Genomic DNA, 17,129 nt, shown 5'->3' on the forward strand with positions numbered 1-17,129 from the left:
CCAAAAGGGGGGTAAAACCCTAAGACACTTGATTAGAAAGCTCTTAGTTCACTCCTTCTTCTTTTCTCTATTCAAAGTGCTGTCCACTGCCTGTGTACTGCGATCGCGGCACACGCAATTTCACAAATCCTCTCTTTATTTTTTTTCTTTTTATAAAATCTCCAAACTAACTAAAATATCTCTTGTCTTTTCTTTTAAATGACATCCAGTTCTAAAAATCTCCACATCTTTTTTTAGGATAATATCTAAAATATCTAAAATATACTAGTTTTACCCAAAGTCTAATATTTTTGGACCATCCAAACTATACACATTAACCTAGTGATTAATATAACTCATAAGTCTCGTTCACGTTGTAATGTTCATAAAGGGTGGCTACGGTCCTTTTCAATCCGAGAAAAATATCAAATTTATGACTCTTGATTTCTTAAGTAAAATATTTTAAATTAAATAAAAATTATTAATATTTAAAGTTAGTTAGTTTTTACATTAGTTAGTCTTTAGTTAGTAATCTTACTAACTTATTAATTGACTAACTAACTTTCAAACTAACCAGCTAACTTTTATTGTGTGGAAATATTACAGTTTCCTTCTTTTTGCCTGAAATTCTCAACATAATCTTTCACTTTTCTTCTTGGCTCCATGGGATAGAGCCCTCCTCACCTCACTCACCCTAGTTTCTGAGCTTGGAGGTGAGCTCCCTTTGTCTTGTAGATTGCTTTGCTTCTTCCTTCTATACTCTTTCAATTTCTTCATTCCCCAAGTTTTTGGTAGAGAATGAAACTAGGGTGCTCACCTTAATGGTTGAATGCATTGGCGACCCATGGGCTGGTGAGTGTTCAAGTGTTTCTTCCACCACTTCAACCCTCTCTAGATTTCCCACAACTTCTTGGATTATGGTGGTTAGCACACCCCAAACCCTATGTTGGCCGCTTTAGCCGTTGGTTTCTTTCTTGCTGTCTCCATTGTGGAAGCCGCTAGTGCTTTTGCTAAAGACTAGATGGTCTTACATATGTAGCCATTCCAGTTGATCTCATCCAAGGATCTAGTTGCAAGTCTCTTGAGAATGATACTCCAATCCTGCTCATCAAAGCATTGTACCTCTGGCTGGAGAACAATGCATGTACCATTTTTACCTATAGTTTAATGTTGGGGTTGGGAATATCGGCAAAATCGATCCCATCATTTGTGTATACCTGGCCGTAGTCCATCTCCAACATGCCATAGACGTCACTCTTTGGCTGCTTCTTGGGCTTGTTAATAAGTCCTAGTGTCCTTTCCACTAGTTCAAGACTTAGCTCAACTTCTATCTTCAGGTCTCCTCTCCTTGCTTCACCGTCACTATGTCACAGCTCCTATTGGTGTTGAAGGATTGCAAGTACTTCATGAAATTGCTGTAATCGAGGGCTTGGCTGACCTTCTCCAAATGCTTGTTGAGGCTGCACTAGTTGATAATCTGTTTCATAGTCTGCTCCTCTAGCACCATGTCTTCTAGGTTCTGAATGCTTATGTATTTGAGTTGGTTAAAGGAATCGTTTTAGTAGACAACCAGGTTGTATTTGGCATGATCCTCTTCGAAGAATAAAAGCTTGCTACCTTTGTCATGGTACCGTGCTATCTCCGGTTCATGTCACGATGTAACAACTCACTATTAGCTTACTTGAAATGACTTTTTGCAAAAAGATAAGAGGATTACAAATGTATGATGTGGTATGGTGAAATGTTCAAGTATAGAATGAAAATTTTTACTACAAGCAGTCCACACATTCTAACAATAATTTCATGAAAAGTTTCCTCAAGTACAAGTTTACTTTAATTGTCCTCTTTTTCTTTTGAAATCTGGTTTGAGGTTCAAGTCATGTTTTCTTGTCCAGCTTACCCCCTCCCCCACCAAGAATGATGAAGATCCTTCCTAGGATTGGAGGATGAAGGGTTAAGGGTGCTAAGTGCCCACATACTGGTTTTTATTTCTTCATGAGCCAATCATAGAACTATGGGTTATACTCTAAGTGGGCATGACGGTCCATATCATATGGTCTAATGCCTACTATATGTGTAATGTAGGTTAGGAAATTAGTTAGAAAGTCACTAGAGTTTGTCCTACTAGCGATGTGCAGTTCTTTCTTAGTTAGGATTTGGTCCAAATAGGGGTGGGCTATAACATGATCTTCTAATTGTTGATTTTGCGAGGTGATGTCTAAGACCCTAAATGAGGTAGGAGCGAGATAGATTGGATCGTACTTAGAGGTTTTGATTGCACATCTTTGCTCAACATTGGTCATAATTTGGTAACCCTCTTGTTCCCCCATTAGAGATGGAGAGCATACCATTTTTGCAGAAAGGAACAGTTGTAGTCGGCTAGTGTTTTTAGCTAATCTAGCTCCTGGTCTATTGCAGAGACTTTGCTCTTGCTATAAGAGGTGGTTAGTCACTGTTTGAGAGCTTGATCTTGAGAAATCTCATTGGCGATCAATTCCTTAGCTACCATGGGAATATTGACAAACATGAATTCATATTCTTCCTAAGTGCATGTCAAGGAGCATACATCTGTTGCCAATGGATGTAGGCTTCTTTCTCCACTACCCTTTCAAGCATGTGCTATGTGCAGGGTAGTGGATAGTTGTCTCTCTTAGTCACAGCATTAACCTTTTTATAATTCACACACACTCGAATCTTTCTGTTCTTCTTCACAAAAATTACTACAGGTGACACCCAATCCATATGCTTGATTTTATAAATGAATTTGTCCTTCAATAGTTTATCTATCTTCTCCTTAACGGCATGTGTATGCTTTGAATTCATCAGGTATGGTTGTTGCTTAATTGGTGTCGCATCGAGAGTCATAGGGGTGTTATGAGTCACAACCCTTGGATCTACTCCTTTTAGTTCATCTAAGAACCAAGCAAACACATCCATGTACTTTTGTAGGAGAGCAATGATATCAACCTCCGCTTCTTAGTCAAGTTGTTTGCTATGAATATGGGTCAAGGCTTTGCCCCTTTCCCTGCTAAGTTAATTTCCTTCACCTTGGCAGGTCCTTCTATTATTTTTCTTACTTGTCCTTGCCTCTTGGCTCCTAGCAAGATCACTACCTTGTCACCCTTTTTGAACTTTGTGAAGTGCTTTGATAGATCATGGGGCTTCCTTTGCTCTTGGGCTTCTGACTCCTTTGACTACCTCCTCTTTTCCTCCTTCAACTGCTTGCACCTTAGGTGGACTAGTAGGTCCCCTTTAGTGTGTTTGGTCTTAGGTGGTTGGGGTATTTTGGGATTACTTCCAGAGCTCACTTTTGACTCAGAGTTAAACTCACAACCTTTGCTAGAAGAAGGAGTTTCCCCTGATGGTCGTAGATTTGAGGCCAATTTGGTTCTAAAGAGTGGTGTGGCACTAGGTTGAACTAATTTGGATTGCTCATAGTCCATTACACCTAGGTGGTTGTATTCCGTCTTGATGACTCCTCTTTTGATCCTAAAGAGGTTGATTTTTCATGGCTTGGAGTCTACTTGTATCTATTCGATCACTTAGCCATCTATATCATACTTTATTGTCTTGGCCTCTTCCTCACTTTCCTTATTTATAGAGTAGCAGTCTTCATACTCATCATCCAAATCATCATATTGTTCTGTGACTGCTCATCATTTCCTAGGCTTCTACTCTCAGCCTTCTTTTCATTCATGATTAGTTCCCAATTATACAATAAATTCAAGTCATGCACTTTGGTCCATTGCCACTTAGGCTCCTCCATGAGGTCCTTGACGAGTTTGATAATGGTAGCTAGGTTACCAACTAGATCTCTCATCAAGTGTTTAAGAATCCCCTGGAGTTCAAATTTGTTAGATGGAACATGTAAAGAGATGAGTGTTGATCGATTGCTAGAGCTCCTGGCCATCATGCAGAGTAGTATTGATGGTGTGGTCCTACTCTTTTGGTAGCTGAGATGGTGTGACTTTGTGGGACTCATTGGTTGTTCTCATAGCCTCCTTATAATTCTCCACTTCATCTAAGAATGGAAAATTGATAGTGGCTGGCACATGCATTCAATCCCACTTATCCTCGGGTCAAGGAATATACTTCATTAGTGGCCCATAGGAAATTTTGACGTGTGAGTCTCCTTTCAAGATGGCAGGGATGGCACCTAGGTTGACTAGCGTGGTCTTCCAGGTGCCCATCTCAACTCTTACAACTTCTGATTTTTTGCCTAAGAATATTAGACCATTACCCCAATCTTCCATCACTCGTGCATTTCCCATCCAAAGTTGGCCTAGCAGGATGTTGTAGTCCACTCCCTTTATGACTATGAAGTTCACCAAGAACTGAACTCTTGCTATCTTTAGGGGCCAATCTTTCAATACTCCAAATGGTCTAACCTTCATTATGTTAGCCAATGTGACATTAAACATTATAGTCTCCATAGGTGGGTTATGCTAGGCTCGTAGAACTATATGGCTAAGCACACTGACTCCTACTCCCATATCTACGATTCCCTTTCTCATGGCATCTCCTAATGCTATGACAAGCAAGATTGGGTGTTATTTTGTGTCTTTCCAAAAAAGCATTTACATGCAAGGACTTAGGCATTGAGTTTAGGGTTAAGCTTAGTATATGTGTTGTTGCCTCATGGTGAGGCAAGTCAGTCAGTGGTCCAAGGTCATTGGGTCCTTATACCCATTGCTTCAATGCTTGCCATAGCATTGGGTTCTGCCTAAGTAGCTCTCCCAGAGGTAGAGTCATAGGGAGCTGATATCAATGTCATGAGCATATTGCCAATATCTTGTTTTTCATCTTGCTCTATGCTCTTTTGCCAATGATTTTGAGCGGTTTTTCCTACCTATGGTGTCTAGGATTTGTCTATGAGGTGCTAGATGGGGTGCAGATGCATCTCTTGATCTTACCCATGTAGGTGAGATTAGTGTGCTCATGCTAGAGAGCACAGTAGTTTCGCCTACATGGATGCATCTCTCGATCTTACCCTTGTAGGCGAGATTGGTGTGCTCATGCTAGAGAGTACACTAGCCTTGCCTACGTGGGTGTGTCTCTTGATCTTGCTTACATAGGCGAGACTGGTGTGCTCACACTAGAGAGCACATGAGTCTCGCCGATACGGATGCGTCTCTCGATCTTACACTTGTAGGAAAGATTGGTGTTCTCATGCCAGAGAGTACAGTAGCCTTGTCTATGCAGATGTGTCTCTTGATCTTACTTGCGTAGCTGAGACTAGTGTGCTCACACTAGAGAGCTCCTAGATCTTGACTTCAATGATGGGTTCAATGTTGTTTAGGTGCTCTTGGGCTTCTCTTGCCCACTCCTTGACCTTGGTGCCCTTGGTTGAGATGCTCCCCAATCTTGGCACTCCCCTTTTCTGCTATCTTAGGAGTAGATGTTTCCGCTTCTTCATCCGTGACTTGCTTCCCTTTGGGTAATGTGGTGGTACTATTTGTCTTGAGCATGATCTTCGCCTCATCCCCCTTTCTCCTTTTCCTCTATAGCTCTTTTTCCCTATTGAATTCATGTCAAGGTTGCTAGGTCTAGGTAATGAATTACTAGCTTGCTTAGTTTGTGCTTGAATCATGACATTCAATGGAATCAACATGGCCTCACCATCAAGTGTCTCAACTCCAAACAACCCCAATGGTATGGATGGCATGATTGCCAAACTAGTGGAGGTTTTCCACCTAGGGCACTCAGTGTACAAGTGTGTGATCCCGCACTCTCGACATATTAGGTTGACCTTGTCTCCATTTACTTGCTCCCTTTTGGGGCAGCCAGATGAGATATACCCTAGGTGACCATAAGTCCAGTATGCAATGGGTTCTTGGTTCTATCCTCCTATACCTCTATCTCTTCCCCTACCTAACGCCATCACCAGCATTGGTCTAAAATCCATCAAGATTGGGTTGCCCTCTTCGTCGTATGAGATGTAAGGGTTTACATATACTTTCTTCTCATTGAGCTCTTGTACGTAATGTATCAGAGTGTTGCTTGTTCGGTGGATGGGTCACAATGGGTCCAGGTGGTCCAAGTATCCCTGTAGGATTGATATGCAATGACTAGCTTTGAGTCTTTGGGTGTTGGGAGAGCTAATGGAGCTCCCTCCAAATTTTGATAGTCTATTCCCTATGTAATATGGTTGATTGTATGGTTATGAGTATGGGAATTGTCTTGGAAATTTTCAATGTATCACATCATGGTCAAACCTATCACAATTAGCACATGGTCTCAATCTAGGATCTAGGCACTCATTCGGGAGGTGATTTCCTCCGTAATGCACGCATGCGAGGTCATGTGGGCCTTCTCATCATCTCTTGAAGCTTAGCCAACTCTAGCTTCATGTTAGCCAACTCCTCTAGCTCTAATCATGGCTCTGGTCGACACTATTTTCCTTTTCCTGTGTGCTTTGGATGGATCTTTCACTAATGATTGTAGCTCTTTTTGAGGATCTAGAGATAGTGCTATCTCGAGCTATGCCTCTTGAGCTTCTCTCCTTTAGCAGTTCATCCACACATATGGCTTCTTTGAAGACCTTAGCCAACACATCCCTTTGCATGTTTGAGTTGCTCACCAAGGCCTTGTAAATACCTTCACTTTGGATTTTTTTAATGAATACAGTGGAGACCACTCGTTCCTTAGGTCATTTTGCCACTAGGATTCTCTTAAAGAGACTCCACATGTGAGTGACATAGTCTTGGATATCCTCCTTGTCCCTTTGGGGTTGACATTCATCAACCTGACAATGAGGTTGTCGAAGTATCCAACCTCAGAGAATCTCTTGATAAATAAATTCTTGAGGTTATTGAAACTATTACATTTGGTATTATCTAGGTTAGTATATCATGTCTGTCCTTTGTCTCCTAGGCAAAGTTTGAAAGCTTGTGCACGTTGAGCAAGATCAGTGAGGCTATTTTCCTTGCATACTTGCTCAAACTGCTTTATGAAGCTATACCCATCATTGCCAGGTTAATACTTGTCGAGTTGCTAGGCAACCACAAGGATCTTGGTTTGGCTCTTAGAGTTTGGAGTGATTCCTAGCCCCAATAGCAACATAGTTGCTAGGGATGCTTCGCTCTACTCTACAGCTGTATTATCTAAGAATCACTTCATTAAGATGTTTTCTCAATGTAAGATCCACATCTAGCGCTCTCTCCCTCTCAGCATTTGGTCCTGCCCTAGTTCTGTAGGTGAGAGCTAAGATGCGTTGGACCTCACACATTTCTATGTCTTGTCTCAGCTTCTAAGACTCTTAGTTGTTGGCAGCTATGGTTTGTAGTGCTTTTCTTGCTCGCTTTCTCCTCGAGATTAGCTATGATCTCCTTGGTCGGCCTACCAAAATGACTGGTCTACCATGATGCACCATTTTGGTTTGCAGCTCATACTAGTTTACAAGTTGCTGGATATCGATTTGGGAATTCCTTCAAGTTGAGTTCATCCTCTCTAGGATTGGTTCTAGTTCTTGACATGTCGGGGGTTTCCTAAGCAACTAAGGTATTGATCAGGTTGATCAGATTGGATAAAGTTGCATCCCTAATTGTGCCATCTTTGTTGCTCCCTAAGTGGCTTGATGACTCAATCCTCTGTCTTCAATGATTGGGGCCACTCATCTTAGCGTGTGGGGGTCTCTTCTTACTAGTGGGTTCGTTGACTTATGCTATCTTGTGTGAGTTCCTTATTATTCAAAACAATTCTCAATGTTACATGCACTCAAATTACGAGTGGTGCTTATCGATGTACATTGTGCAAAATCAGGCTTTCTACTTTTTTGGTGCACTTCAAGTGTTTAAGTGATGTGATGTGTGAGTTTAATGGAAGCAATGAAAATTACACTCTTTTGAATCATTTTCAACTAATTACAACTTCTTTGTATGGGTGATGGCCAATTTTGATGGTCCATTCTGATGTTCTAGATGCGTGGTCTGAGGGATAGTAGGTTTGGTTAGCTAATTCCAGTCTCTAGTGGGACAAGCAAATAATGATTAGTGACTACAGTCATCTCTAGACTGTCAAGACACGATTCTTGAGATTGTCAACTCTATGAGCCGTTTTATGCATCTAGAGGTCTACAAGGGTGTCGCCTAGCTTGGACTTAGGCTCTACCAACCCTAGGATGGGCTTAATGTGCTAGAAATATTGTTATGTATACTTATCGAAGTTGCAATGTTTGAGTTGCAAACTCGAAAGTCGAAGTTTGAGTTGCATGCCATTTGAGTGTGATGTCTCGACCATCCAAGGCCAAATGTGTGGTCTTGTCTTAGGCCGAATGAAGTTTAGGATCCACTCTTGTCCAAATAGACTATGACTTGGATTGTCTAGGTTAGTGGAGGCCATCTGAGTACACAGACACATCTAAGTGTGGTGGCAGGGTCCCAAAATGGCAAAACATTGATCAAATAATCCAAGCGCCTACTCTAATATTGCAACTTGGATCTTGACTATGATCAACAAGCATGAAACAACACTTAGACATACCTATAGGGCTTAGGGATTCAAAAATACAAATCGATGAGAAAATCTATGCTCCTACATTATACCTGTCCCTCTCTTTCTCTCTCAAGCTCTCTCACTTGGCTGAGTACACACAAATGAGCTCTCTCCCCCTCTTCTTGGCCTCTTAAACCTCTTCTCTCTTACTCTTTTACCTCCCCCTTCTCTCTCTTTGCTCCCTTAATGCATTTAATCCATTTTTCTCCTTGTTTTACTATGGTTTAATAATAGTAACCCTACTATTTGTTTCCCTTCTTTTCCTTATTTCTTCCTACCTTAATGCACCCAAAACACAAAGTAAACACCTACACTAGTCCAACCTACTCACCTAAATCTTAAAAACCAAAAAAATTACTTGCAAAGGAGATTGAATGCCCTCTAGCTCCCTCGCCTCCTCCAGTTTGGGTAAACCCCACTTCAATGCTCGATTCAAAGTGCGCAAACACTCAAAGCTTGAATCCGTTGGTCCCAACAACATAACCAATTTGTAGAAGCTCACCCTCAATCACCAAGACCCATGGACCACTTATTGTTTCAAGCATTTCAAGCCAAGTGCAATGGATAGCTCTTGCATAGCTGTACACACTCTCACACCTACGAGTGTAGTGAGCTTACCTTTATGCCCAATCAAGTTGCCTCCTCCCACGAGCTCTACTCCATGATCCAAGGTGAAAGCTCAAGCAAACTTGATCCTCAAGCTCCAAGCTCTGAGCTCCATTGCTGTGAGTGAGCCAAGAGAAGAGAAAAAGAGGAGAGGAGAAGATGGAGAGCTTCTCCACCATGGTTCCTCACCCTTACACATTCACTTCCTCACTCCCTCAAGCACAAGCACAAGCAACAAGAAGAAGAAGAAGAAAAAGAAGAAAAAGAAGAAGAAAAAGAGAGCTAGTTTTGGCCACACACAAGAATGAGCTTCTTCATTCACTTATTGCCTTTTATACATGCCCTACCTTCTCCTTCCGTGCCCATCCCTTTTTTACATGACCAACCATTTTAGCCTAGTTTCTCCTTTCCTATTCCTTTCCTATTTACATTGTTTCTTCACCCATGCTTGTCTACATTTAAAATTGCATAGAAGGGAGCCTGGCGCTCTTTTACAAAAATTTAGGGTTTGCTTTTATATTTCAAATGTGCCTTTCCCTTTTTGCACTCGCCTTGGACTTTTAAAGTTGTTGCTGTGCTTTTGGCCTTTTTCCTCCTATTTTTTCATTGGGCTACCTTCTTTTGCTTTGCCCTACATCTTTTGATTTTCTTTTGTTTCTTTTTTGCTTTCTTTGCATTGGGTTAGCATTGAATGTATCGCTTATGTGCATATTCCTGATGTGTTACACAATAACTTATATTCCAAAGCAAAAAATATCTATCTATATTTGTTGGACATTCTCCTGGGCAGAAAGGGATATAAATGTTATAATCCTATTACATGTGAGCTTAGAGTTAGTAGGGATGTTGTTTTTTATAAAATGAGTAGCTAGTATAGTAATGTACATAATAAAATTGGGGTTGATGAGCATGAGAGTATGGCTATCCAGAAAACATGTAAGCAGTCATAGACATTGATGGACCACAAGAGTCTCCTAGTTATGGTTTTGTTGATAGACCTTGGAGTGGAAGATTGAGGTCATAGGTTACTCCATCAAGTACATCACACAGATGTCAAGAAAAGGTAAAGAGAAAGTTGGGGACTCACCTATTATGACCGATATATCATTAGTTTCTCTCATGTTGATGCTAATTTAGATGGCTCTAAGCAGAGCTTGGATGAGAAGTTTGGGATTCTGTCTATTAAAACACCTAGTATGCAGAAGGCATAAGAGGATGCTAAAGCACTTGCTAGTGATCCAAGTTCATGTAGTTTAAGTAGAGTAAAAAACACAACGATTGACATATGATAGCTATGTAGCTCATCACTATGCATACATGGCTAAGGTTGTGTAGGATGTGGTACCCTTTTTTTTTTGAGAATGTAGTAGGTAATGAGTATTGGGATCGTCTTATGGATGAAGAAATGACTATTCTAAATTCTCATCAAGGAGGAGAGAGAAAATCACCATAGCCAACCTTCAAACTAAAGAAAGTGTTGCCAGCTTGTTGGAGAGTCTTGCTTTGATTGCAAGGACCAAGCTTGATGTTAGAGAGGTGATAGAGAAGACTACCTATAGGTACCACAATTTTTGGTGCAATTTTTGTTGATGTAAATGTAGACTCTATGTGGTTGTTACCTTATGCAGAAGGCACTCGAGGACGCTAAAGCACTTGCTAGTGATCCAAGTCCATGTTGTTTAAGTAGAGTAAAAAAGACAACAGAATGATTGACATATGATAGCTATGTAGCTCATCACTATGCATACATGGCTAAGGTTGTGTAGGATGTGGTAACCATTTGTTTTGAGAATGTAGTGGGTAATGAGTATTGGGATCATGTTATGGATGAAGAAATTACTATTCTAAATACTCATCAAGGAGGAGAGAGAAAATCACCATAGCCAACCTTCAAACTAAATAAAGTGTTGCCAGCTTGTTGGAGAGTCTTCCTTTGATTGCAAGGACCAAGTTTGATGTTAGAGAGGTGATAGAGAAGACTACCTATAGCTACCCACAATGTTTGGTGCAATTTTTACTGATGTAAATGTAGACTCTATGTGGCTGCTGCCTTGAGCTATTAGCTGGTCATGTGCTGCTCAAAAATCTCCTTAAAAAGTGAAGAATGATGTGGTACATTGCACTTATGAGTAATGAAATATGGGACTTGGTGCCCTTACTTGAAGGTATGAAAGCCATTGGCTACAAATGGGTTTATAAGGTCAAGCACAAGTCAGATGGATCTATTGAGTGCATATCTAGTTGCCAAAGCGTATGCGCAGACTCATGTTATTGTTTATGAGAAGACTTTTGCTTGAGTGGCTAAAATGGGAACTATAAGGGTTGCCATAGTAGTGGCTACATCAAAGCAGTTAGATCATGTATCAAATGAATGTTAAGAATGACTTCTTGTAAGGGGACTTGCTAGAGGAATTTTATGTAGAGCAATCACTTGGTTATGTGAATGAGAATCATCCAAATTCTGTATGTAGGCTTTGTAAGGCCTTGTATGGGCTGAAGTAAGTACCTAGGGCATGGCATGATAGGATTATAGAATGCCTTGTCAACATTGGATTTGGTAGAGCACATGTTGATCACTCACTTTGTATATATGAGGGTGGTAGGTATTGTGGTGATTACTATATATGTGGATGATTTGATCATCGTGAATGATAGTGAGACATCGGTTAAAATGTGAAGGGTCTTCTCAAGATTGAATTTGAGATGAAGGATTTGGGAGAGTTGCATTATTTTCTTGGCATAGAGATAATCAGGACTCTAGAGGGTACATGGTTATCATAGAGATAGTATATTGGATATGTTGAAGAAGTATGATATGGTTGATTGCAACCCTATTTCTATACCTTTGGATATTAATGCTAAGCTTAGTGCACATGAGGGTGACTTGATCGAGGATGCCACTATTGTTGAGATATCGAGCTCCACTCGTGATACGCCAGGGTGACCGTTGTGCATTTATGTCACCGACGTGTTAGTTGCAGATGCGGTTGGTACACCGCCCATGAATAATAGCTACATGATAGCTATCCTTATCTATTCTAGTTCGTGGCTCAGTTAGTATGCCACCTTAGTTAGTTGAGTTTGGTTTGAGACCCATATATAGGGTTCTTCTATTTCTTTGTACTTGAGTTCTTTTGGCTTACACAACTAAGAAGAGGAAAACTGTTTTTCAGCCTCCACCCTTGTGTGTCTTCCCCCATTGTGCAAGCAAGAAAGCTTCAAGCGAGACTCCTTCCTTCTCTCCCACAATCTTGACATGGTATCAGAGCCTTGTTCGTGGTAAGGAGCTCAAGAAAGCAAGCCAAGCTCGCGGTGTTCTGGTAAGAGGAGCAGTGTTGCTTTCATTTTCTGTTTTGGGAGCAGATCTCTGTAGGTAGCACAGCCGAAAATTGCAGGAGTGCATTGTCTCAGGTTGAGACGCCCTTCGCGGTGAAGCAAGAGAGCTCTCGGCGACCTTGTTTTTTTGATTTGAGGCCATTTCGGGGCCTGTTTTGGAGGCGGAAGTTTTCTGCACGCACTCAAGAAAAGGCTCAGTTTTATGCTGTGCAGCCACTGTTCTACAGGTCGGTGAATAGTTACTATAAAAATTGCATTGTATGCTTGTGCGCAGAGACATTGGGAGTTACAGAATCATCCCTGTTGCCTGTTGATGCAAAATCGTCACTAGGAAGTGACTGTGTGGTCAAATACCACTTTCGCCAGTTTTGTAGATTTTCCCTTGTGAGGGTGAAGCTGTGGTTTTTGCAGTGACAGAATTTTTTGCAGTCTTCTGTAATGGCATCTGATTCTCTTTCACAGATTGCCATTGAAAAGCTTGACAAGAACAACTTCCAAGCATGGAAGTTTAGAATGACGAATTTCCTTATGGGAAAAGGATATTGGGAATTTGTTGCAGGAAATGAAGAAGAACCAGTTCTTCCTGATGTTCCCAATCAACAGCAAATGCAGGCATTTAAAACATGGCATGAGAGAGCCATGAAAGTTATGTACTGGCTATCTATCAGCATTTCTGACTCTATGATTGTGCATATTCAGGATGCAAGTACGCCAAAGGAGGCATGGGATACTTTGTCAAAAATGTATAGCACAAATACGCAAGCTAGGAAAATGCAGCTCAAGCAAGAGTTGCACAATGTGCAAAGAGAAAATATGAGCATCAACGACTACCACATGAAGGTGAAGAAGATTGCAGATGCACTTGCTTCCATTGGGTCACCAGTGGAAGATGATGATTTAGTTTCTGTGACCTTGAATGGTCTAGGAAAGGATTATGCACAGTTTCGGACATCCATTTCAGTTCGTGAAAGATTTCCTGATTTTGAGGAGTTGATTGCTCTTCTAATTTCTGAGGAACAGAGAAATGGTGGTGCATCTTCTTCAGGAGGAACTTCAAAAGAAGCTGTCTTCTACTCAAATGCTGGAAGAGGTAGAGGCAGAGGTAGAGGAGGCCGATTTGGAGGCCGTGGCAGAAATCAGAATATGCAGCAAACTCAAGAAAACCAGTCCTATGGAGGAGGACGTGGTAACTCTAGAGGCAGGGGGAGCCAAAGAGGTCGTGGTGGATGGCAAAGAGGCCAAAATGCAAACAGTAATGTTGAATGCTATTACTGTGGTAAAGTGGGTCATATGGCTAAAGACTGCTATAAAAAGTAGAATGACATCATGAATGGAAAACTGCAACAAGGGAACTATGCATCTTCTAGTAGACAGGGTGATGATAGAAATGAGCATTTGTTTATGGTGCAGCACATGAACAATTCTGTGACAAGTGCTGAAGAAAGCAATGATGTATGGTATGTTGACTCAGGTGCATCAAACCACATGACAGGTCATGCAAAATGGATGGAGGATGCAAGGAAAATGGAAAAACTAGGATTTGTGGAGACTGGTGATGATACTGCACATCCTATTGTGCAGATTGGAAAAATTCCTTTGTCTATGCAGGATGGGAAAAAGAAATACCTGTCCGATGTATTTCATGTCCCGAATATCACCAAGAATCTGGTTTCAGTTGGTCAAATGGTTGAACAGGGCTTGCAGGTCAGATTTAATCCTCATGGATGCTTTGTTGAGGATATGAAAAATAAAGGTCGCTTGATAGCAAAAGGAAAGAAGAAGGGCAGAATGTTTACATTGGATGCAGACATGTCTGAATTGAGTGCAGCAATGTTTGCACATGGGACCGGTGTAGTTGCAGATATTGATATCTGGCATAAACGCATTGGTCATGTTAATGTACAGCGACTTAAATCAATGCAGGCACAAAATATTGTTGCAGGATTGCCCAAATTCAAGGTTGGAGAAATGCATAAGGTATGTGAAGCCTGTCAGTTTGGAAAACAGGCAAGGAAACCATTTCCTAGACATGTTCAAGAGAGTGAGAAGCCATTGGAATTAATCCACTTTGATGTGTGGACTACTAAAGCTGCATCTCTTGGAGGCTGTCATTATTTTGTCACTTTTATTGATGACTATAGCAGAAAAGTTTGGGTGTATTTTATGAAAAAGAAAAGTGAAGTTTTTGGGCATTTCAAAACCCTTAAAGCTATGGCTGAAAAAGAAACAGGTCTGCAAATAAAATGCCTAAGGTCAGATGGAGGGGGAGAGTACCTCTCAAATGAGTTTGCAAAGTTCTTGCAGGAGCATGGCATAAAGCAGCAATATTCATGCAGCTATACCCCACAACAAAATGGAATTGCAGAAAGGAAAAACAGGCATATTGGAGAGGTATCTCGTGCCATGCTCAATGAAAAAGACTTGCCAGATTTTTATTGGGCTGAAGCAGTTGCTACAGCAGTCTACATAATGAACAGGACTCCCACTGCAGCAATACATGGAATGACTCCAGAGGAGAGGTATATTGGTAGGAAACCAGATATTTCTCATTTGAAAATTTTTGGTTGCATTGCCTATGTACATGTGCCAGATGAGTTGAGATCCAAGTTGGATCCAAAAGCTGAGAAGTGCATCTTTATTGGTTACTCTCTGCAGCAAAAAGGGTATAGATGCTATAACCCTTCTACTCGAAAGTTTACAGTGAGCAGAGATGTTGTTTTTGATGAGATGAGTAGCTGGTATAAACCAATAAATGTGATTGATGATGTAGATGCACAAAATGGTAATGCTGCACAGAATTCACAGTAGCAGTCACAAAATATTAGTGGACCTGGAGCGTCTCCTAGCAATGGTTCACATTCTTCGCCATGGACAGGCAGATTGAGATCAGGAGAATCTTCTCAAGGCAGTGCAAATAGTGGTATGCAAGTGTCACGAAAAGGAAAAGAGAAGGTAGATCAGCCCATGTTTGATGTGAATGCAGGTCACTCTTATGTAGATGGTGAATCCAGTGGCTCAGAACAGAGCATTGATGATGAGTTGGGTATTCCTTCTATTATTACACCTGGAGTAAGGAAGACCAGGGATATTTTGAGAGCACCTGGGAGTGAACCTACTTTGCGCAGGTCTACGAGAGCTAGGTATCCTGTGGATAGGCTGAAATATGATGGATTTACAGCCATTCACTATGCATATATGGTTAAAGTGATACAGGAACCAGAACCCACTTCTTTTGAGGAAGCCATGGGAAAAGAAAAATGGGAGAAAGCCATGGATGAAGAAATGGATGCCTTGGAAGCAAATGCTACATGGGAATTGGTACCTTTGCCTAAAGATAAAAATGCAATTGGCTGTAAGTGGGTTTATAAGGTGAAGCACAATGCAGATGGTTCTGTGAACAGATACAAGGCAAGATTAGTAGTCAAGGGGTATGCACAAACATATGGCATTGACTATGAAAAAACATTCAGTCCGGTTGCAAGGATGGCAACCGTAAGAGCAGTCATTGCTATGGCTGCATCAAAGGGATGGTCTTTACATCAGATGGATGTAAAGAATGCCTTCTTGCATGGTGATTTGCAAGAAGAGGTATATATGGAGCAGCCACCAGGTTATGTGCATGCTGTTCATCCTGAGTTTGTTTGCAGGTTGAAGAAAGCCTTGTATGACTTGAAGCAAGCACCTAAAGCATGGTCTGACAAGATAGGACAGTATCTTGTCACTATTGGCTCTCAGATTTCCAAGGCAGATTTCTCAGTTTATGTGAGAAAAACAGAGAAAGGTATTATGCTACTTGTCATTTATGTTGATGATTTGATTATGACAGGTGACAGTGATGAAGATATCCTTCATGTGAAAATGCTATTGAAGCAGAAGTTTGAGATGAAGGATTTGGGAGAGCTACGTTATTTCTTGGGCATTGAGGTGATTAGATCACCAAGTGGGATACAGCTCTTGCAGAGGCAATATGGATTGGACATGCTGTCCAAATATGGGATGACAGGCTCTAAGCCTATTTCAGTTCCTTTGGAGTAGAATGTGAAGCTGAGCACAGATGCAGGTGAGCTTCTAGAAGACCCTACTATGTACAGACGCATAGTAGGAAGTTTGATTTATATGACTATTACCAGGCCAGATTTGAGCTATGCTGTTGGATTGGTAAGTCAGTTTATGCAGGCTCCAAGGAAACCACATTTGGATGCGGCTAGACGCATACTCAGGTATGTGAAGTCCACATTGCAGTATGGACTATTTTATGAGACTAGGGTTCAGATACAGTTGCATGGATACACTGATGCTGATTGGGCTGGTAGCATTTCTGATAGACGATCTACCAGTGGATATGTGTTCTCTTTTGGGAGTGCTGCAGTCACTTGGAGCAGCAAGAAACAGCCTACAGTTGCCTTGTCGAGCACAGAGGCTGAGTACAGGGGTGCAGCAATGGCTGCATGTGAGGTAGCTTGGTTGCATAAGCTACTTTATGATATGCATCAGTCTACAGATGGGCCAGTTGTCATTTATTGTGACAACATGAGTAGTATACACTTGGCAAATAACCCAGTCTATCATGCTAGAACAAAGCACATTGAGGTGCACTATCACTATGTGCGAGAGAGGGTTTTACTAGGTCTTATTGATCTAGTTTATGTCAGCACAGAGGATCAGGTAGCTGACATATTCACGAAGGCATTGGGCGCAGAGAAGCTGCGCAAGTT

The sequence above is a fragment of the Lygodium microphyllum genome, chromosome 7 (assembly GCF_053477565.2).
Source record: "Lygodium microphyllum isolate KBCC chromosome 7, Lygodium_microphyllum_v1.1.10, whole genome shotgun sequence".
Taxonomy (NCBI): domain Eukaryota; kingdom Viridiplantae; phylum Streptophyta; class Polypodiopsida; order Schizaeales; family Lygodiaceae; genus Lygodium; species Lygodium microphyllum.